General features: G+C 42.3%; 1 long non-coding RNA gene across 1 annotated transcript in view; it reads right to left on the bottom strand.

Annotated features, from left to right (window-relative positions):
* LOC123031160 overlaps positions 1 to 22,511 on the bottom strand; it is a 50,040-nt gene extending 27,529 nt beyond the window's left edge. Inside the window, exon 1 of the long non-coding RNA XR_006416230.1 lies at positions 21,142 to 22,511. This is a non-coding gene — a long non-coding RNA (uncharacterized LOC123031160). The remainder of the gene's footprint in view (positions 1 to 21,141) is intronic.
* Between the last annotated feature and the right edge of the window lie 714 nt (positions 22,512 to 23,225).

The following is a 23,225-nucleotide window of genomic DNA, read 5'->3' as shown; positions in this document are numbered from 1 at the left end:
CATCGGAGAGGGATGCTTTAACTTGGAGTCCTGCAGTGGGTTGGATCCATTGAGCCTCCTGGCCAGTTCCAATTCTGTATGAGTTATTCAAGAGAGCAATGCCTTTTGCCACCATTCTCTCTCGCCATGCATCTCCAATTACCTATACTATGTAAAGCCTTAGGCTGTCTCATTTGCTGATCCTGCTCCTGTGCTTCCCACCCTCAATTGATAGAGGAATATTCTTCAAACCTCAGGCAGTCAGGAGATGCTACTGTTCCTTGCATCAGAGCATGCAGTCCTCAGGCTACTGGTGCCTGCAATCAGTCAAAGTGTGCAATCAGCAGAAGATCCTTATTATTGTGAGTTTCTCTTCTATCACTGATCGTTCTGCTAGTGCAATCAGTAACACAGTTGTGTGGTCAAAATGAACATTGTTTGGCTAAGATAAATGGCTCAGAGCAGGAAGAAGATAAGAAGAGAGTATGAGAACCACTGGGGCATAGTTAGTTAAGGTTGCATCTGGTTTGCGAGACCAAGGATCAAACTGTCATTTGTCCATAGAGCTCACAGATTGGGCCAGACATTATCTCCCAGGTTCACTTAGGATCACTATAAATCATAAAGAAAAAGTATGTGTACTACTCTGAATTCCTTGGAGGAAAGTCAGTATACAAATATATCAAATGGTGGGAAGGATGTTGATGTTTACAGAACTGTTGCATTTGCTTTTGTGCAAATTGGTGAGATTTTGCCATTTAATAGCAGAATCATATAATCATAGACTAGTAGAGCTGGATGGGGCCATAAAGGCCATCCATGTCCAACCCCCTGCTGTTGCAGGACACCAACTTACACCAACCCACTCAGGTGGCTGCCCACTTTCTTTCTGAATGTCTCTGGTGTGGGGGAGCCCACCACCTCTCTAGGCAGCTGGTTCCACTGTCATATTGCTCTGACAGTGAGGAAACTTTTCCTGATATCTAGCCTGAATCTGGGTTGTCACAGCTTGATTATTCCCTGTCCTACACTCTGGCATCAGTAAGAAGAGATTGACCTTCCTCCTTGTGACAGCCTTTGAGGTACTTATAGAGGGATACTATGTCCCCCCTCAGTTTTCTCAATGTATAATAGCATACCACTACTTACAGCAGCTCCCTGGCTGGACATCTGAAAATGAAGAAAATGTGATTTTTCTCTGCCCTAAACTGCATGGCCTCCATATCAGTCAATGGAAGGCAGGCCACAAGCACCCAGCACCGTGTTATCTCTCGATCTTACCAGGACATCAGAAAACTATTGGGCAGCTACAACAGCTGTACTCTTGCCTTGAAGTTGCTGAAAGAAAGATGATAGATTATTTTCCAGGTTGACAGAATTTTAATACCTGTGAAATTGAATCTTCTCCATTATAATGACTGCAAATAAGAGTCACTTGGAAGACGTGAGGCTCTTTTGCAGAAATCTACACTGCTTATATGGCTTCATTCCAACCTGGAATTAGTTATGGAAAGTGTGCCTGTAATCTTGAAATGTCAAGATTCATACGTGGATATATACATGATGATTTACAGTGTAATCATAGGCATGTCCATTCAGAAGTAGGTTCCACTGAGCTGAACGGGACTTAGTCCCAGGGCACAGCCTTAGAATGCAGCCTTAATGAAAGAAAATGAAAAACTACAGAAAGTAACAGTGGATTACTTTTGTGGAGAATATCTGTTGAAAAAATGGTGGTATTACACAATGAGGAGGTGAACCATCAACCTACGTCTTTTGGTCCATGTGTATAGAGGTTAGGGACATGTGAATTAGCTTGTTGAGGCTCTTCCACTCTGAATTTCACTGTTCATATCAAAATAGAACATATATGCATGTGTGCATATTTCCAGGTTGGTGTGGTCTGCAGACTATCAGAATTCACACAGTACTTGTAATCACAATAGTGCTTGTAGAGGCTTGCAAAGCAAAGGACAATTTCACAATTATGTAAAGGTTGGGAAAATGCTATTTTTCTTTAATAAAGACATTCATTGTGAGAACAACATTTGAGCAGTATTCAGGAGTTCTGTGTATGTTTCAATGGTGCTATATAGTGGTTCATGTCCACTGACCTTGCCTTCTCCTCTGTTACCATGTTTCTTTTCTGCCCAAGGAATTTATTGATCACTCACAGCTCCCTATTCATGGTTCTGTGTGGGTTATTTTTGGCCCAATTTGAGTCCACTAGGAGAACAGACTTTTGTGTGTCAGTTTCACTAGCATGGAATTCCTTGTTTTTCATGGTCAGGCAAGCTCTAATAATGTGTTTTTTTCACTGACTGCTGAAGATGTCTTTGCTTTGGGCATCCTTCCTTGCTGATCAGCCATGGTTTTAATGTTATTTTATTTTAAATGCATTATTTTAATTCTTTTATCTGCTTTATCTTTTTATTGTTCACGACTCCAGAATCTGTCTATATAGAAATACATTCACAAGTGTTGCTTCTGTCTGTAAGCAGAACTTTCTACAGGGAAAATACAATAATATAGGGAAGTGAAAGAAAGTGCTATTTTCACCTGTGCATTTATGCTATTGTGCTATACCACAGTGCCACCTAGAGGCCATGTAGCAGCAAAGCAGGAAAAGAAGCAGCTGCCATGGCACTCTCTGGCCAGCCGCTTGGCAACAGGCTGCTCTTGCCAAGCAGCAGGGATGCATTCAAGTTGTTTCTTCCAAGTCTTGAGTCAAATCTCAAGTCTTTACTTTCAAGTCCAAATCAAGCCTCAAGTCATTGCAAGAAATGTTTGAGTTGAGTCTCAAGTCACTGCTCAAGTCTCAAGAGCTAACTCTAACAGAAAAAAGGGAAGTATGGTGGTGTGTGTGGGAGGGAGACTTGTAAACCGCCCCATGCCAAAAAGAAAAAATGCTGAAGCCTTGCCTTCCAACTATCATACCACCTCTGCTGAGTTTGTGTCAGCCTTCCACCCTGTCACAGATGCCTTCCACTGAGATTGTCCAGGGTATCCCGCTGCACATTGGATGAGTCAGTTTCTTGTTGCTCCTGAGTCAAATCTGAGTCAAGTCAGAGTGAGTCTTTGATTTGAGTCCCAACCAAGTAGCTCTCTGGTTCTTGCCTTTGTACACAATGAGTTGTTTTCCAGATTCCTTAGAGATATGAGACCTGCACAATACACAAAGGCTGGGTTCATGTGACACAGCAAGTCACAGCGTTTGTTTAAATTTTTCCCTATTCTTGGTCTGTTGTGTTGTCCAGACCCCATCATAGTATTTCAGCATTGTAGACTTGTTCTTCAGAAGCCACAAAGAGAACAATGGCTTGTTCTATAGTTTCTTCATACCATGATGGCTTGTTCTGCCATATAAGCCTTTTAATAACCATATTGAACTCACTGAGTCTATTCTAGGGTAACAACGAAAAGATATAGCTACTGGACACACATTCAAAGAAGTGTCTTTTGGCTCACAAGGATGCTGTGGTCCATAGTCTGCATAACTTTTGAAGAACAAAATGTTCTCTGCATAGGCAAGATAATTAGATATTCCTTTGCTAAGTATCTTTGACTTTGAAGCTGCTAAAAGTTCAGAGTGGCCCGACAAGATTGCTTTCTTTCCTGACTTTACCTATTTTCCCTGTGTTATATCATTTGATGGTAGCTGTGAGTTATTGCAAGTATAAATAATGTTTCTGGGAGAACACAGACTGCAAATGCACAAGGCCTCCAACTGAAATACTGGCAGGAGAAAAAATGGCATCATTTTTGAATAAATATGAGCATAAAGAGAACAGCAGTCAGTGCAGCAAAAAGCACAAATGGGAATGGAGGGAGAACTGAAGAGGAGGGAACAAGAGAAACCCAAATGGAAAGCAATGCTCTTGACTTCACTTTCCAGTGCCTTGTGGCCTCTTTTATAACAGACTGGAGGTTGCTAAAACAGAAAGGTTCTAAATCGTCACTTTACACACATATTGCCCTGTCTGTAAGAGTAATCATCTGTGTGGAGCAAAAATGCAGTGGGATTTCATCCTTTTACCCTTTCATCCTCACCACCTCTGGAAGAAACTTGCATTGCATAAGCAAAGGAATATAAGCCCTGTTTGCAGTAGCAGCAACAACAACCTATTTTTCTATTTAAAAATGCTCAATTTAGAAATGCTCAAGACAGTTTGCAACAGGAAATTGATATTTACATAGCACCATCTATATGAACAACATATTACAAAGATGTGATACTTCACACTGCGCGTGGGCCTGTCTTTTCCTATGGTGTTATCCTTGAATTGTATCCAGATCCCACCTTTTGTAAGTGGAAGACATGTTGTGAAAGCACAACTTTTTGGGGGGGTAGGGGTGACTGTTGTGTTCTGTCATTACACTAACGCAAAAATTCTGGATCCATGATGCCTACACATTTGGCAATGTTGTACAGTCTATCATGCCCCCCTACTTTAAGCCCAGGTTTCAATCCATGCATGTTGCACAACATTTTGCCATCATTTTCATGCATAGCGATATTCAAAGTCTTGTGCCTGGAAGACTTTACTAGGGTTCATAATGTCTCTGTGGATTCACAGATGGGGTGTGAATCCTCTGTACTGAAATGTTCTCCTCAGACCAAACTAGCAGCCGGAGAGAGGATTCTAAGCTAGCTTTATCACTGTTTTCTTTGTGAGAGAATTTTTTTTTTTTTTTGGTAAGTGAAACAGTTCTCTCAGTGAGAACTACATCTGAGCTGACTCTCCTAATGTTAGGACATCTGATGGACCTTTAATGTGGGTAGTCTTGCCCAGCTCTACAATCTAGCTACTCCAGAGGTGGGGGTGGCAAGCCACAGGGTGCAGCAAGGGCAGCAGTGGCCCAAACCAGCTCCAAGCAGCCTTAAGCAGCAGGCAGGGAGCTGCAGAGAGGTGGAAGGAGTGGGAGGCAGATAATTCACCTTTCCATCACAACAGCCAACTGCAGGGGTTGCAGGCCTGCCAGCCAGCATGGCTGAAGCCACCCATCTTTGGCAGTACTTGGGCTGTAGCGTCAGGCAAACTGGAAGGACCATCCCAACAAGCATGGGAAGAGACTTCATTTCCATTTTTGCAAAGAAGACACAGAACACTTCCACTCATAGAATCATAGAATAGTAGAGCTGGAAGGGACCATGAAGGCCATCGGGTCCAACCCTCCGCTGTTGCAGGACACCAAGTTACACCAACCCACTCAGATGGCTGTCCAGTTTCTTTCTGAATGTCTCTAGTGTGGGAGAGCCCATGGCCTATCTAGACAATTGGTTCCACTGTCGTATTGCTCTGACAGTGAGGAAGCTTTTCCTGATATCTAGCCTGAGCCTGGGTTGTTGCAACTTGAGATGATTATTCCATGTCCAACACTCCGGTATCAGCGAGAAAAGATCTTGACCTTCCTCTTTGTGACAGCCTTTGAGGTACTTATAGATGGATACCATGTCCCTTCTCAGTCTTCTCTTCTCAAGATTGAACATAACTACTTCTCTCAGTCTCTCCTCACAGGGCAGTGTTTCCAAACCTGGATCATTTTTGTTGCCCTCCTCTGGACCCTTTCTAGTTTTATTGTATCTTTCTCAAATCTTAAATCTTGGTGCCCAGAACTGGACACAGTATTCCAAATGAGATCTGACTAGTGAAGACTCAGTGGTCTCTGGGTCAAAAGTGAGATGTGTCCAAATACTCTGACTGGGATGGATGGAACAGACTATTCCTAATCTGTGTTAAGGATGCATATGTTCTTTCATAAGTCCATTCTGTCTCCAACTTAACGTGCAATGTTTAAAAATAGTAATATATATATGAATATCCTTTCTGATCAAATGCTACTTGCTAAAGATACTTCATCTAGATGTATACATTTTTAAGGGTGCAATCCTATGCTTGTTGAGATGGAACATTTCCTATAACTCACAGCATTTCCAACAAGCATGCATGTCCTGGGTCACGCTGGAAGTTGTAGGTCTTTTTTTCTGTTTAAATAGTATAAGATTGCACCATAAAAGTATTTACTCCTAAACTATACACTTCCAAGTACATTTTGGTACATTGTTTTTAAGCCAAGAACTGGATCACAAAGTTTTGTGAGACTCAAAATCTGATGGTTAATTATGTCAGTGAAAAGGCGCATTTGCATCAGAATTTATAAAGACTGACTCCCCCAAGCGAGCCTTAGCCAGGGAAGGTGTGGGAAAGGTCTAGCCATGCTTCAACAATGCCCACTGTATGCATGGATACCACCTCCGGCGCACACAAAGGAGGACATGGCATATCAATATCCACCAGGCTAGGAAATGTAGATGTGGCATTTGGGAATCCTTTCCTCTGTTCATGTCAATCAGACATTCTGATTCTAAGCTGGAGGAGCAACCATCATTCTTGACTTTTCAAAAACCCTTTCATAGGCACATGAATTACTGTCCTGGCCATGACCCAGCCTGTGATTTCTTGCTTGGCTGAATCTCCTTTTTAAGAGAGAAGCTACAATAATCAAGGAAGTACATGAGAAAACCATGGGAGGGAGAAGGATAAAACTGTTCACGACTTGCAAAGTTCTCCAAGAAAATGGTGGCCAGGGGAGGAAAGGGAAGAGTCAAAACTTAATAAGACATTAAGACAACAGACTCATTAAAAACCCATTAGTCTCTGTCAAGAGCAGCTTTAATTAACAAATGCCAGGAACTGAAATCCTGCTTTACTGCTGCTGCTGTGTGAGACACCATTGTGGCCACCTGAATGCAGATAATTAAATGCCATTTAAATCTCCCCAAAAGCTGGCAAGGGAACCCTGCTGCTTTGCCAGCTTCCCCAGCCCTCTTTGGAAACTACCTCATTTTTCATTGTTTTCCTGAGAGGAATGGGGCAGCAAGTTTGTCACTTTGTGGTGTGGGGGGGATTAGAAAGACGGAAAGTAGTGCTTGCAATTTATTTTCTTCCTATTTTAACAACACAATTCTAAGCATGTCAGCTAAGTGGTAAGCCCAGGTTTAAGATTTAGGGCTTAGGGAATTCTAGTTCAATCATGGCTCAAGGTGATGCCGTATAGCCAATCAAATGTGGCTGCATGGTGACATCACAAAGCTTAATCAGAGTGAGGGCAGAGTTTCCTCCCTCCACTCTGGCAGAGGAATGGAAAACAGCACTGAATAGTAGCAAGGAGTAGCAAGAACGAGACAAACAATGCCGAGCTTTTGTGAAACCTTAAACCCCCAACTCACCCTGCCCTGTTCTAGCTCAATCCTAGCTGGATCTCAAGCACAGGCCAAACATACCATAGATGGTATAGGAAAAAAAAAAAAAAAAGCCACAGGAGCAGAGAGAAAAATTCTGCTCCTATTTCTACTCCCTGAGCTGCCAAGTTTTGCTGGGCTCTGTCTCCTGATCTAAACCTGTGCATGTGCAGTGAGGTGACTGGATCTCTCTATGGAAAGTGTGCATAAGTCTCCCATTTCATAAATGTCTAGACACAGTGCATTGTGCTAGGCACTATATGTGCATGACAGGGGAAGAGGAGTAAAAAGGGTCCATTGTGCCCTAGCAGGGCCCCTTCCCATGGGAAGGAATTCCCCTGCATTTTAGGAAAATATTCATAAAATGTTGGGGAGGGGGCTTTTTTTCTTCAAAGGATACGTGGATCGGATCATTCAGGATTCAATGCTCTGGCTCTAAATATTTTTGAAAAATTAAGGAATGACTATGTACAATATATTACAAAGAGATGGTAAACGGCAATGTGATTCATTCGTGATCACACACACTACACAATAGGTTTCCATCACACCTGTGCAACCATCTCACTAGACCATCAGAAATGCTACAGCAGGGGCTGGAACAAGAACAGGCAATGCATGATTCCGGAGAGCAAAGGGGCGCTGCATTTTACACATGAAGATACTATGGCAAGATGCCAGCAGACATAACCTCTGCGGATGCTGCAGGAAGCATTCTTGGGAGGAATTAACAGCTGAATATTTGTTGCAGGGAAGGAACTTAATTAGCAGATTCAACAGAGATTCTGATTAAATTATAGAGCAGCAGGAGCGCAGTGTGCTTGCCTCATGGCTTTTCCAGAGACACAGAGCAGGGACAGCAGCCCTGATCCACAGTGCTGAACAGCCTCTGATAAGAGGCAATAATGCCAGGCAGGAAAGAAAGGCTAATGGGATTACTGCAGCTAGGGCTAGCTATATTCTGAGCCAGGGGTGATGATTAATGAAGGATCTGTTTTGCTATGGAAAGAAGGCAGCAGCTGAAGGGCTGGAGAAGAGCAAGACTGGGGCACTGTTACTACAAACTCTGCTGGGGAGGACAAGGAGTAATATTTTTATACCACAGCTTAAACCTGCACTAAGAGAAAATAGGTAACTTTGAGCAATATTCTGCATTGCAACCACATATTCATTTACTTGGGTATATCACAAGTAAATACTGTGTGGATACTGTGTGGGTACTGTTTGAGGACTCCAAATGCCTGTTTTTTACATAATTGACATTCGGTTGTATAGCTTTGCAGTTACTGCCCAGGACAAATTTCAGACAATTCTTCAGTTAGCCCATCCAGCTATCAATCATACTACTCTCTGATTAGCACAAGATAAAGGGATCCTGCAGTTAAACAGCAGAAGCAGGGTTCTGAATCAAGAGGGTATCCCACAAGTCAGGGGTCATGACAGAACAGGCCTACTTATAAATTGTCACCTGCTTATAAATTGTCACCTGCCACATGGGCAACACCTTAGATTATGATCTCAGGGCAAGAGGAGGAACATGAGAAAGACAGTCCTTCAGATACTGTAGCCCTTCTTCTACCTTTGCTTTAATTAATGCAGCCTAAAATTTCAATCACTTTTTAGCACATATATTGCACTGTTGCCTCATGTTCAGCTTACAATCAGCTAAGGTTGCAATCCTATACACCCTTACCTGAGAATTAGTCCCACTGAACTCAGTGGACCTTATGCATGAGTGGGCATGTATAGGATTGCACTGTAAAATACCAAGTTTTTTCTTGTGTGTTGCTGTAAGCCGGATCTCCTCCACGCAGCACTTATTACAGTTCTATAATGCCTAATAGTCAAAGTTCTATGGGCAGTTCACAAAAATTAAAGTGCTTGCATACAACATTATATAATGTGAAAAGTTCACAGTGGAATAAGACCAGAGAAAAAGCCCAGCAGAAGGTAAGAGTCTTAAAATGCAATAGCACACCTTTAAAAACAACTCAGAAGAACTAAAAACCTGAGGAAATAAAAATGTTTTTCACTTGGTATTGAAAATATACCATAAAAGTGCCAAGCGAGCTTCTCTGGTGAGAGTATTTCAAACCCAGGGTGCCAGCACTGAAAAGGTTCAATCAATTCTCTTGATAGTTTCTTGCAAAGCTTTTATGTTGTTCCTGTCATCCAAACCTCAAACTTTCTCTGCTTTCCAGATGTGATTGCTAATGGAAACGAGAGGGATGAATTTCTTGGCAGCTTTCCTCCATGTCCACTGCTGTGAGGTATGTGAGAGAAAACATGGCAGCTCTTTCTGAATTGGACAACTGACAATACCATCAATGTAATCAGAGGTTCACTTCCAGTATCCTTCTCTTCTCTTCTCTTCTCTTCTCTTCTCTTCTCTTCTGACTATGTCCTGGCCTTTGACAGGAAGGGGTAAGGAATAACTGTCTTTCACTTTTCTATCAAAGATTCATAGTCTTTTGGGCTGGTGTGGTCATGAGATCTGGTCACATCATTCACAACAATCAGTGAGAGTTCAATTGGGAGCAAGTGGTTAATAGTGGTTAAGGAACTTCTGTGCACCAAACTATAAAGCAGCTGTCTTTGTAGTTTATTTAGTTTCACAAGCAATCAATAGATTTCACTGTTGCTAAGGAGTTAACATGGAAGAATTGAAGTCTAGAGAGCAAGTGGATTTGGGAGCCTGGTTGTTATTTGCTAACGTGCATACTCAGGATCTAACTTTCTGAGCTGGAGATTAACTTCTTGGAGAAGCAGAACTCAATTTGTAATACATCTGAGCACTTTGAACTGGACATAATCATATACTAAACCAAATAATTACAAATGCTGGTAACATTCCTAATTCAAATTTAGTGTTTTGTTGAAGCTCACCCCCTACTTTGGAGCAATCTTCACTCCCTGAAAAAGAGACATTGCCTTTTCTTCCTTTATCATGACAGGAGGGGTGGCTTTGATAACATTTCTGAATGGGACCAGAGGAGTGGGCAGGGTTCGGGTTCACCTTAAGTGTATGAGGTAGCCAAGTCCTTTTGCTCATCCTCTCCCTCTCTCTCTCTCCGACCTTTGCAATACCCTGAAAGCACTCACAGTAGTGTAGAGCTGTACCTAATACTGTAGAAAAGCTCCATTTATGTTTGAACCAGTGCAGCAGGACTGCTCAGGAGTAGACTTACATTCCAACAGTCCTTCCCAGAATGCCAGTGTGTTGTGACCATATAATCTTGCACATTGTGAGAAGAATTGCCAGAAGAGAGAGCTGTGTCAGAAGAATGCTGCACCTGTATAAGCATGCACTGGGCATTTCAAAAGTGAAGAGCAGAGACAGAGATAAAGGACTGCCCATTCATCTCATACATACTTAGGAAGGTAGCACCCCCACCCCAGCATTCCCTCTGCTTGTTCCAGTGAGCACTGTTCTCCCCATCCTCTTCTGCTTTCAGAAATTGCTGAAAGAGAGAAAAAAACTTAATACAGCTTTCACCGTGAGTGTTCAAGTTTAGATTCACTTCAGTAGTAACTCTACCAATAGTCTATTATTTCTTGATTTCTTAAATTTAGAACTCATCTTTCCACCAAAAATGGTGCTTAATGTAATTAACAACAATAGAATACAGTTAAATATAGAATCTTAATTAAACATAAAAGAAGCTACCTTAAAGCTCAATTAAAAATGCAATGGTGAAGAGATAAACCACATCCAACAAACTTACTTGGAAATGGCAGGTATGGAACCTGGGACCTTCTGTATGCAAAGCATGTGATCCACCACTGAGCTACAGCCGCTTCTTCCTTTGCAAAAGAGTTGTAGAACTTCTTCCAGCTCAAGGGTCAGATGCCATTTTAGAGAAGCTCTCAAGAGCTGCATCCCAGTGGCGGATGTGGCCAGAGGGGCTTGGGACAAAATACCTGCACATTTTGACTGACAGCTCTTACTGCCAGGCCCTTCAGTCCTGAGGCTTGCCTGGGGGCTCGGAACTGAAAGTAGGAATAGACAGGGAGGGAGCAGCAAAACAGCCACTGTTGCTGCTCTCAGAAGGGCATCATGTCTGGAATGCGGGGGCAGGGGCACCCTCTTGCCCCTAGGAGCAGATGCCCATGTGGAGGGGGTAACTTGGGTCATTGAGGCCAGTGCCTTGCCCAGTGCAGGAATCCAGTTGTAAACATCCCTAAAACACAGCTGTCTAATCTCTGCTTGAGATGGGGATCCTACTACTTCCCTAGGCAGTCAATTTCTCTAACCATTAGAAATGGTTCCCTGACATTCAGCTAAAATCTGTCTTTCCATAAACGATGCCTTCTAGTTTGTGCCATACAGTCTTGGATGACAAAGAGAACAGGTTGTGCCTCTTTTCTCTGTGACTACCCTTTAGATACTTGAGAAGGGCTGTCATATCATCCCTCCATCTTCTGATCTCAAGACTAAACATATCCAATTCTTTCTGTACCCAGTTCCTTTGTTCCGTAAAATGGGAGATGCTTCTATTCAGTTTGTACTTTTATTTATCCTTTGGGTTTGTAATCCCTGTGGAGGCATTTACTGTACGACAACAACACTATTAGCAGAATTGTTCCTGCCCACACCAATTTTAGCTGGTGTGATGTCATGCAGAGAATAATAATGAGCTACATCGCTGCCCCCCACCCCACAATCTCTGTCAAAGAAGAAGAGGCTTCTTTCAATATCCATCAGCAGCAGGTTGCCCATGGATGGTACTCACTCGAAACAGTCCCTGCGCTTATCCTAATGATGAGTAGCAGGGAAGGAAAATCAAAGTGAAGAGCTGAACTCAAAAAGGCCGCGTTTCCTTCTGTATTTGTATATGAGTCAACAGCAAGGGCTAAAAGCCACCAGCTCATTATTGCATTGTTGGGCCCAGGCAATGCATGGGGGCTGAGCAATCTGCCTTTCATATGGAAATGAAAAGCCAGCACAGCACCAAAACAGGGTTTTAGGGCCTGTGTGCAAGTGTAGAGGAGAGAAGAGGGATTATATTGCTATGGCAACATAAACACGACTAATCTCTACCTCCCCCCTCTTTCTCTTTCATTCCAAACTTTTTGTTGAGCAGTGATAAATGACACAACATAGCAAATGAGACAATTAAAGCACAATCGAAAACACAGAAAACAATAACATTTGTGCTCTCATCCCTTCTGCATTCGCTATCTCTGGTTGAGCCTCCAGGCCCAATATTTTGCCTCCAGTTCCCTTGCTTTTAGTTTTATATTCTCTGCAGATTTACAGGGCAGACAGGTGCAAGAGTGACATCTAGCCAAGTCTTTCATTGTCTCTGTTCATGGGCAAAAGGGCACAAGAGACGCTAGAAGGGAGAACTCTGTGAAAACTCCTGCTTCAGTTAAAGAGAACCGTGGAAAGGTTGGTGGAAATGCCCAAAACATTGGGAGAAGAAGAGTTGCGTTTTTGCTGACTAAAATGAAAATTACATATTACTTACCAAGGCTGCACACAGTCATTGTATTTGCATTTTTAAGCTTCCAGTATTTTCATCTGCATGTTTTCTTTAATTGTGTGCTTCAAACTACATTGTGTTTATGTCGAATTGGTAGACTTTATGGGGATCATAAACAATTGCTCTTAGAAGAGCGGCTGAATTTTTACAGGGTTAATCACAATAAAATAAACTAAGTTTTGACATAAGCAATAACCATGCAGTTAGTGCTTCCATAGTACCCATGGAGGATTCCCCCACCCATCTTTTCTTCCTTTACCCTTTCCCATTGTAAATGCAAACACAGCAATGTCTTAGTTTATATGTAGGCCTCCTCCCGTTTCCCTAAATCCTATCCTCCCATAGCCAGGAAATGCAAGCCAAAATTAACTCACCAGTGTTAACTATTTCTTTTTAAGCAAAGATAGGTTTAACTAATTTACTATCTGTTATTAACACTCTTTCCTTCAGAAGAGAAAAATATCCCAAGCATGCAGAGTTCTTTTTAAAACTTTATTGCAATGAAGGGAACAGAGAAAAATGCTTTCCTTCCCATTTTCCAGTTCACCTGAACACACGTTCACATCCCATTTTATGCCCGGCCCAGGCCACTTCTCACTCCTCCTTTCCCTCATTGGCTAGGGTACCCGGAGTTTACAATCTTTCTGCCTGTCTACTCCGCGCTGCTCCAATACTGGCCCTTCTTCCCAATCCAGCCCAGCCCCCGGTGAACTACAATAGGCTCATTTTGTTCTGCCAAGCTTGTCAATAAACAATCAGGAAGTCATTGGGTCAGTATTTGGCCATCCTGCCTAAGTGCCTGTTTTCTCACACCTCATGCTATCTGATCTTAGCCCCCCACCCCACCCCCTTTGGGCTAAATAATTTTCTTTGTTCCCTTTTAAATCTTGCTACTCCCTTGTTTCAAATCATCTTTCACACCTATCACTAACAAACATTCCATACTCAAGGACAACTGTGCTGGTGATACTTTCAAAATCTCTTTGGTGAGACCCGATTCACAAGGCACACTGGGCTTTATAAGACATAATGGGCCATGGTATGTGCCACTTGCATGCAGCCACTATTTTCTATAGGCAACCCCTGATCTGGGTGATCAGGAGTTCTGCTTTATTGTATGAACCCATCCATTGTGAATTATTTGAGGTTGAAACAACCCTCACATCACCCTTGATTAATTGTAGGGTTATGTGAAGGTTGTTTAACCCCCAGTAAATCACAGTAGCCAGGTTCACATAACATGGAACCATCTCCAATAACCCTGACGGGAGGTTACATATTCAGTATGGTGGCCACACATTCTGTAGCTTATTGTGAGATATTTAAGCTACAATGGCCCAGCCACACCATGTGAACTGGTCCAGTGGGTAGGTTTGGAGTGTCCACTCTGCCCTGCTGCACTCTGGTGCATAGATGGCAATGCCCAAACTAAGCATCTCATGTTTCTTTAATTAGATGCATGTTTCTTATTCATTTTGAAAAGCAAGTCCGCCATAACAACTTTATGAAAAAGGTAGGCTGTGTCTTGTATCTAACATCACACGTGGAGAGAGAGAGTGAGAGAGAGAGAGATTAAAAATCCACTTCAGTTGTAGTGGAACAATTCAACCTCCCAGGGCACTTTCAATGACATCAAGGTGCCCATTCTTGAAGAAAGTTTTTTCAAAAGCAGGTTGCCATGTGAATATGCTGCACAACAATTAAAAAATTCAGCTCTCTTTCCTGTGATTTCAACAAGGACAAAGGGATGGCTGTTATTGTTTTAACCACACTGTAAGAAATAACAGCTCGGCGGTGTAAGAATGTCTGTGTTACTTACTCAGTAACTATCTTGTCCACTTTTGCTAAGGTGAATCATTACTGCCTATAGTTCCTCCCTTTAATTTCCCTCTGAGCTTGCTAATTACAGTCTCACCCCCACTCAGGGCATAGAAAACTTCCTCCTTAGGATAATATTTCATTCATCTGCTAAGTGGACATGATCCATGAAATAGGTTAGTTTGAGATACCGTGAGACTTTTTTCTGTTGCTCCAGTTAATTAGGTTTTGAAGAATTAGGAACAGAGTAAAGTTTACACACAGCTTGAACAGACCTCAGATTGGAGGAATATGATAAATCAGTGGTAGAGCACATGCTTTGCAAACATGAGTACCCAGGGTCCATCCATGTCTGTTGCCATTGTTTTTTTTAAATCTATAGTAGATGATGTGAAAGTCCTGTGTCTTGATATAGCAAGAGCAGACTACAGCATGGTTCAAATGGAATAACAACCCAGAGTATGACTTGAGTATGGATTATCACTGAATTGCAGGTTGTTGCTGAATTGTGGATTCTCATTATATGCAAACCTTGCAGTAGGGTGTAACTAGAGTTTGTTAAACACAAACAAACCTTTGGTTTGTTGTTGAGTTATGAACTTGATCATTTGAGGTTAAGCACTCATGGAATTTCTTTATCGTAGAGCATCCAAGCCTTGGTCCAGTCCCAGGAGGACTGAACCAAGTCATAATTCTGAATGTGGTGCTTGGTTCTGAGTCATAGACTTTTATACTCTATTTTCATTCTCTGAAGGATGTTACTGGTGGTAGTCCAATTACAAGAGCACCTATTTATGGTTGAATCCACAGCTATTCCTGTAATATTATTTGATAATGGATCATTAGATGTTACTTATCATGGCACAGTGCCTCAGTTTTATCCCATACAACTTAGTCTAGAAGAGTTGAAATATGTGAAATATGTCTGAAGCCCTGATAGGTATATCAGGCCAGATAAACTGATTTGAAAAATGCTATCTACACAAAAGGCCACAGTGTAAAAATAACACCCAGGTGTCTAATTTCCATTGTAGGGATCACATTTTCACCACATTTTAAATGATAGGCATGGTCTTCCACCATCTCAGGTGGAACAACTTTTTCAAGTAGGTTTCAAAACCACATTTAAAAATTATCTTACAAGACAGCATTATTATTATTTCATACTCCTTCTACTCAAGCAATACTAGAAAATTTGCAGCAATTCTTTATTCTTTATGAGAAGTATGTTTATTGTTTTCTTTGATGAAATGTACAGTTTTATACACTGTAGACAACGTGGATTCCACAATGATCCTTAAAAACTTTAGAAACCTCACAGTTCAGAAACCTTACAGCTTCTTTTATTGGCAACAAACAACCAAATCAGGCAGGGAAAAGGCCATTATCGAGTAGGCATCAATTCGTAGAAAAGCTTATTTATTCCAGATGTAGTCTGGATATAAGTGGATGGAAATAAGGTTCTTCCTGATACAGCTAACTGCCCATTCATTGTCTCCTACACTTGCAATATGTTCCACTATTCCAAAGACAGAAAACATGACAGAAAATGATGAGCTATTACAATGCAATTAATTTTCCAACATTTTTAATGCACATTTCATTACCTGACAACTTTATATTAACAAATGAAGCATTAGGTCTGAACCACTGTGTTTCTAAATAGGCTGGTATAACTTATTGCCCTGCAATTGCAGCGGGTTGGACCTGATGATCTTCTGACCCCTTCCAACTCTACTATTCTATGATTCTAAGGTTCTATACTGACATTATGCAAAGTATGGATGCCAAAGCTTGACCCAAACAAACCTTCAATCTGCCTTGTGGCATTATGCATAAGTGGCACAACACCAGGATGAAGTGATCCAGTTGCTGTGATGTGCAGACCTCTAGCTGGTGTTTAAGGGTAGACACTGATGTGATGGGTGGAATAGGCTGACCAGAAGTTAGTTAGTTTATTTGTTTGTTTATTTTCCGATTTATATCCTGCCTTTTTCCTACAAAGGGCTCAAGGCAGCTTACATCATTCCCCTCCTCCATCTTATCCCCACAACAACAACCCTGTGAGGTAGGTTGGGCTGAGAGTCCGTGACTGGCCCAGGGTCACCCAGTTGGCTCCATGGCTGAGCGGGGACCAGAACCCAGATCCTCTGAGTCCCAGTCCCATGCTCTTAACCACTACACCACACTGGCTCTCAGGTTCTTGCTTTACAGTGATTAAAGGTACCTCATTGACTCCTTCACAGAAGCACATATGAACCTTGCTGAAGCAGACCAAAACCCCATCCCATCCAGTACGATATTTCTCAAAATGGACAACCAGATGTTATGAAAAACCCAGAAACAGGTCAAGAGAGCAGTCACCTTCTCCCTGCTGGAATGCCTCAGCTCCTGCATTGCTTTCAAACAAAGGTGTCGGAACAGTTTAAATCAGAAGTCATTCTGCAGCTATTCCATCTTTTTTCTTTAACAGTTTTTTTGAGGCAAGAAAAGAGTCAGAAGTGGTGGGAAACCATGGGGAGTGATGACAAGAAAATGGTGATGTCTGGACCCACTTCCTTTAAATTTAATTCTGTTAGTAAGACAGGGCAATGATGAGATGCTAAACAGGAAAACTACGGGCAGAATGGAGCTTATATTATATCTGGTAGCCATTGATGGCCTTAACCTATATGCAGGGCTAGCCCCAGACATTTTGCTACCTGGCTTGCAGAAGAGGATAGCATCCCTTGCCATTCCATGGACAAACAGTGACTGGACTAACGGATAGCATTAAAGCAGGGTAATCCAGAGAGTGCAGAGAAGGTTGCAGGACACACAGATCCCTCCTTCAACTTCTTGCTGCCACCTCCCAGCATCTGTCACCTGAGGCAACTGCTTCACTTTGCCTAATAAAAGGGCTGCCCTACCTCCATTAATTTAATACTTTACATGTCAACATTATCAAGTTGGTCTTGCATTAGATTTTATTGTAGAGATTTGAAAATGTTCTTAGCTTTGGTGCCTAAATGAGTGCCAGCCTCTGACAACTTCATTTTGTCTTGACCAGTTCTTCATACAAAGCAGTTTTCTTTATGCACATGCTTCTTCCTTCAGTTGAAGGTGCAAACATTTTTGTTTTACATTTTAATTTTGGATTTACTTACCATGTGCGTCCATATACCTCTCAATAAATATTATGCATCTTGCAAGAATGAACAAGAAAGGGAGAGGGAGAAAAAGGAACAAGGAAAGCAAGAGGAATTGAGAGAGGGAGAAGGTGGGCAATGACTAATACAGGATTATGAAGTTGTCAGTTTGTTTAGAAACACTTTTTATATACAGAGCTAACTTGTGCTTGCTTTATGTGCAGGCTAAGAAAGCAAGTGGGTTTTTGCTGCAGGAGAAAGGAACTGGAAAGAGATGGCTAACGTTTGAGGCTTGCCCCAGCCCCCAAGAGAACTGTCTTAGTTAATGGGTGGTATAGAAATCAAAATCAAATCAAATCAAATCAAATCAATAAACATAATCATCATTATTATTTCTAAATGTAATAACACAGTGTTCAGCATATTAGAGATAAGCCCAAGAATGTAAGGGAGCTAGTAAAGCTTCTGTAGAAATAAATAACTGATGTAGTTAACAAAGTAATTAACTGAATAGGTGTACAAGTGCAACAGTTCAGATTAACAGTATAACAAGGGAGTGCAACATCAGGGTTCAGCGTGGTTGGGCACCTGCCATGGCTTGTACTTAGGCAGGAGGCTAACTGATCTCCACAGCTCCTTGACTTCACTGCTGGCCTGGAAGGAGAACATTAGTCAGCAATGGGAAGGAGCTGGAAGATGAGGAGGAGCTGATGCCACTGCTACTCACTTCAATGGAGCCAGCCCCCCCCCCCCAAACCTGGAGCTGGCATTGCTGTTAGCAAGACTCAAATATTGAAGAGGTAGGTGGGTGGCCAGAAAGAAGAACCGCTGAAGGTGTCTATCCATAGTTTTTGTTCCAAAGGCTGCACAGCACAAACTTCTTCACAGATTGCAAGATTCTGTGCTTTAAAAATAGCAGAAGGAACTCGGTGATGTGCCACATGTTGCAGTGGAAATAATGCCCCCTTCTGGAGTCAATATAATCAGCACTTTGGACGGATGCATGAAGTCCTGCTTGGTCTTTCATTGCTTACATCCCACAGATCACAACAAGAATCGAGCACACATAACTTGTGTGCTAGATTGTAGCCTCAGTGAACTAAGTCCAGTAAAAATGACCCTCCTTCCCTAAAACAGGCAGCAAACTTGATTTCCATAGCAGCAGCCCTTTAATTGAATTTGGCTCTGACAATCAAATAATAAAAAATTGACTCTTAAAAGGAGGCACTTGAGCTATGAATATATCAGGCAGTGTAATCACATTAAAAAACAAACAGTACACTAACACTGTGCTCTTATAAAGAGTTTATTTCCTCCCCTGTGCCAATTGCCTGCCCGTAAATTTGACGAGGGAAAGGGGAGGGATGTCAAATTTCTGCAATGCAAAATGTCTTCTGTAAAAAATAGAAAATAATAATAAAACACCCCCCCCCCAACCCAGCTGTGGCATTGAGCCTGCGCCCAGGCCTACATGTTCCTATAACGAGCTCTTCCATCAGCAATCTTCATCCCTATTACTTCTTCTCTCCCAAGGTGGTTATAAAGAAAGAGTGAGGGGAATGGAGCTTTCTCCTTCATCCCCTGGGGGCTGCCAGAGGATCTGGGCTCTTTGGGATTCATCTAACTATGCCTGTCCCCTGTATTTTATAGTACAGGCACTGATTTATGACCAGCTTTTACAGTTGCTGTAAAGCAGCCACAAAGTAACAAAATAAAGTAGCTATATGGGAACATTCACCCCATTTCCTGCTGGCTTCCTAAGCTGCCTGTTTACAGCAGTAGCTGAGCTATGGCATCGGATAATAACATATGACGTTCCCAGCCCAGCACTGTTTTGTTACTCGGAAATGGTCATGGCTGAGGCAAAACGAGTAACCAACTGGTAGCATGTTAAGGGGGCTGGGTTAAGGAGGTGCTCGTAGTTCAGACAGTTGCATGAAACATTGACTGAGTTCACAGATCTGGGTTTGTGGGCTTGTTCTGCTGTCTGGACCAGATGTTGTTGTTTGTTTTGGGCCCAGAAACCTGAAAGTTCTTTTTTTTCCACTCATGGCAGGAAAAAAAACCATAGAATCCTATGGAAAGAGTGGCAACAAGGAGAGGCAGCTCCAGACTTCCAATCTCTGCTGCTCATGGCTTCCTAGCAGTACACACCTCATGACTTGCTTTGTTCCCATTTGTCCAGCGCTATGCTCATCACCCTGTTTTGAAACAGGGAGAAAGTGAACAAAGGCACAGAGAATGAACAGGGGAATCACAAAGTGTTTATTTTAATGTATAATAGCAGCAGCAGCAGGAGGAGGAGGAGGACAATGACAAGGAAGGGGGCTGGATTGGCTAGGAAGCATTAAAGAAAGGGAGGCGAAATTAGGAGGGGGAAGATGGAGAACCCACTTCAAATCCTCAGTGAACCGGTTAGGAAAAGGCAACTGCGGTAGATATGGAGCAATGTAGCAATGAAGGGATTTTTGCTTGCAGTAGCTGCTAGGATTCATGGCAAGAGTGGGAGAGTGGAGTGGGAGGAGCATAATGCTGGACCAGATGGGGGTCGTGACCATCTGCCAGGGCAAATGTGGTAAGTTGCCAACAATCATGGCAAACCCCATGGCCCTTGTTTGTCATAATGTGTGAACCTACCCTTGAGATGCTACCACTGGTGGTGGTGTGGAGCTGGGTATATCTGTGCTGTAAAAGGTTAAACTGGCGTTCCCCTTGGTTCTGTGGTTCTGCATTCCCCTGGGGACTCAGACCTGAACAGGTCACAGTTTCCATTCACAGAGCATCTTCTATACTGTCATAGCCTGAGGATGTTGCTCTTCCATGCAGGTACATGAGACTGCAGAAAGAGAAACAGACCCCTTAAGAACTGCACTGCAGTGGATCCAGCAAGAGTGGATCCACTGAAAGGACCAGCTTTGCTGATTTTGTTGAGATAAGGCCTCACTTGTCTGCAAGTCTATGCTGGGATATAGGCTCTTTCTAGGAGAACCCTAGAGCCAGAGGTCCCCAGAGTGTGCTATCCGAGGTCCTGATGCCACCTACAACCGAGACTGCTGTTAATGTCTGCTGCTCCTGGACACCGTACCTAGCCAAAACACAGGCAGGGTTCGATCCAGTTTTGACTGGCACATCTGTGGCAGAGCCAGGCTTAGCCAACCGGCTGGCCACAAATTAAGACATTTGTGCCGAAAGTCAGCCCACCCATCCCTTTCCTTTGTTTGAATGAACGAACGAACGAACGAATGAATGCCTTGTTTGCCATAGACTGTTAGAATAAATGGATGGATGGATGCTTTCTTTGCCATAGTCCCTTTTCTGCTATATGGTGAAATAGGAGAATAGCGCTGAGGAAAAATGGTGATTTGATCATAACTTTGTGAAACTGACCCAGTAATTCATTTTTATATTTCTCAAAAAATATAGAATATAACATTCCTGAAAAAACAAAACAATGACTTTTTTCCACCTCCCCAGAGAATGTTGTTACCTCTGAAATACAGTGGATGTAGAGAATGGTCCCACCACTCCTGCAGAAGAGCCTTCAAAGGCTGTGGAGAAGGATTCTAATTCAGATGAAGAATAAGGGCCAAAATCTTCAGAACCTGAAATGTCAAGGCCAAAGGCACCAGAAAAAAAGTCAGGTTGTTGATGAGAATCAAATAGTTTCAAATTAGTTTGGCATGTTCAGTGAACACACAAAGGTGGAATAGGCAGACCTATTATTTAATCTAAAGATAAAAGGTCAGGTTAAGAGTCGAGAGGTGTCAGATACTTCGAGTGAGTCACCCTTAAACGGGAAGATCTGCCTTCCCTAATGGCCAATATTCTAGCTTGTTTCTTTGTTATCAACACCAAATATTCCTCCCGAGACTTCTTGCCATTCCCCTGGAGAACAGAGCTATGTGACTGTTCCTATGAACCTTAAATAGCCTGCTGCCCTGGGTGTGATGGAAGACACTATCTCATTGCCATTCTTAAAGCAAGATTCAGCTATTGTTCAAGCTGGCTCCTGTATATGAAATAGAGAGAGGTGCCACATTGTCCTTTACTTCTGACAGCAAAATGCCTCGGGCCACTCTTGCACAAATAAATGAGAATGTTTTATCCATCACTAAATTCCATCGGATTGGACATCAAGAGGGGAACTTTTCTATTAGCACTTTTCTTTCCTTTGTTTCTTTGCAGGACAAAATCGAAACATCTATCAGTCAATCAGCCGGTGAACAAACACATCACACTTCCTTAGACATCTCTGGCTATTCTGGATGCCCTCCACCCAGCCATCATAACCCCTCTGAAAGGAAGGGAGGGAGGGAGGTACAGAGAGAGAGTTGTACTATTTTCTCTCTGCTTGAACTGAAGAACACTGCATGATAGCTTCACCAGCCAGGAGAGTGCTGTATATTGATGAGCTGGTTCAAACAGTGTTAGAAAATTACTGTTTATTTTTTTTTTTATCATGCAGTCTGCTACAAAGCATTCCTTTACCTCAAGTCATTTCATAAATATCTGGAATTAGTAACCTGAAGCTGATTAAGGATCTGACATTCTTGCCATATTACTGATTGCTGTGCTTAGACATTGCTTAAATTGTTAGAAGGGGAAGGTCCCTCCTCCCTAAACATTCCACAGAACTGGATTTCACAAGTCCAGTTTATGAAAGTTGGGGCAGTACCCAGTGCTGGCAATCATCAACTCAAAACATAGTTTGCTAGTGTGACAATATCTGCAGGCACAATGGGAGAGCAGTGCTTCCTAGGGCAATGCAAGCAATTACTCAAAAATACTGCTTCCAAAATGAGATCTCCCTTTCACATCCTCTACTGACTTGCCTCATTCTAGAAATGAATTTGGTAGTTTTGGATGGTTTCTTGCTGCACTAGCAGGCTCCTCTTTCCCACTGTGTTTCCAGTCTTTCCTAGTAGCAGAGTGACCATATTGGATACTGCCCTTGTACCATATTACTATGAATATCAAATCAAAAGGAAGCCCTACTGAATTCAGTGGAACTTAGTTCCATGTATACTTCCAGAATAGCAGCCCAGATCTGGTGCTAGAAGTTACTCATGTGTAAATAATATTTTGCCTGTTTGCTGCTGCTTGTTTCCTTAGGCCGTTTTGACTGTTTAAAATTGAAATTAGACCACCTAAATAATGCCTCCCAGCTTCTTCCCCCTTGAAAGAAAGTGGGAGCCCATTGGAAAGAAGAGCAAGTTTGTTGGAACTTATGCTTTCTCAGCATCATCTTATTATTCACATGTTTTCAGAAATACATTGGTTGTATCCAGGGTAGTACCTGATGAAATTCTGCTCAGTTTGGAGAAAAGGGGAGTGGAGAGTCTTCCGTCATTCTATACCTTCCTTTGCTGCCTGAAAAGCTGCTCTGCAGCAGTATGAGAAGTGACACTGAAAGCTGCAGCAGGGGGGTGAGGATGCATGCATGAACTGGCCTTCTTCCATCAGGGAGCCTCCATTGGATCATGGTGGCTTCTGTAAGTGAAAGTTATTTCATTTAAGAATAGTCAGTCTTCCAGATAACAATCTGAGGTGTCTAAAGGAGGACAATAGCTG

This window comes from Varanus komodoensis, unplaced genomic scaffold, assembly GCF_004798865.1.
Source record: "Varanus komodoensis strain SLA01 unplaced genomic scaffold, ASM479886v1 scaffold1, whole genome shotgun sequence".
Taxonomy (NCBI): Eukaryota; Metazoa; Chordata; class Lepidosauria; order Squamata; family Varanidae; genus Varanus; species Varanus komodoensis.
This window is presented reverse-complemented; position numbering and strand designations above follow the sequence as displayed.